Raw genomic sequence first — 923 nt, 5'->3', positions numbered from 1 at the left:
CCAGTTATAAGCAGTAGCTAAGATCCCAGTTTCTGAAAGACATCTGTTAGACGTAGAACTCAAATATATTAAATGTGGTGGACATGGTGTGCAAAATAGCCTCACCAACATCCACACAGTCTACCATCATATGAAGGTCATCAATTACTGATCCCACTGCTGTGTCAATGTCAGCTCTAACTATGGCTTGCTTATTGTCTAAAATGTTGTTAGTTTTAAGTTTTGCAGTCAGTCAATGGCTTAGTATTTACAAATGGGACAAGCAGAAATGTAATGCCACTATATCTCTGCAGTAACAACCCCCCCCCCCCCCCCCCCGCCCCCAAGCCTATTTTCTTTTCGGAAGCCACTGGCTGCCCTATGAGAAAATTAAATTACAGATCAAAGTATTACATTATGTATCTCTGGTTTGGGATCAGCTAGAAAAAAAAGTGACACTTTTTTAGGTCTCGCCTACACAGCACGCATGCGCTGCTTGGGAGAGAACTTTTGGAATCGATTCAGTTTTTGCCCTAAAAACGTGCACGCGTTGCATTACTTTCAATGGCAACGCGTGCACGTTTGGGGATTCCCTTGAGCTTTGACACCATATGTTTGTAATGAACTTGCAAACATATGGTGCCCCTGCTCGCTCACGCAAGAGATACAGGTCCAGGTCCCCTCCTCTTTGCCCTCCCCCTGCTGCCTTTCGTCAAACTTTTTTTTTTTTTACTTTGAGCGCGAGGCGTGCGTGCTTGTTTTGCTAGTGTTTGAGACTTTTAAAAAGCCCATAAAGAAATTAAAGTGCAATTTCCAAAGCAATTCTTTTTTGGTTGGATATTTTTATGTGCCCTTGTTATTGCTTGGTTTTGCATTCGATATGTTGAATTGAAAAGGCATTGGCTGTACCGGGAGTGCTTTCCACCGAGTAAACAAAACGTTTC

Source organism: Triturus cristatus, chromosome 11, assembly GCF_964204655.1.
Source record: "Triturus cristatus chromosome 11, aTriCri1.1, whole genome shotgun sequence".
NCBI lineage: Eukaryota > Metazoa > Chordata > Amphibia > Caudata > Salamandridae > Triturus > Triturus cristatus.
The sequence above is the reverse complement of the archived record's forward strand: the minus strand, read 5'-3'. Positions refer to the sequence as shown.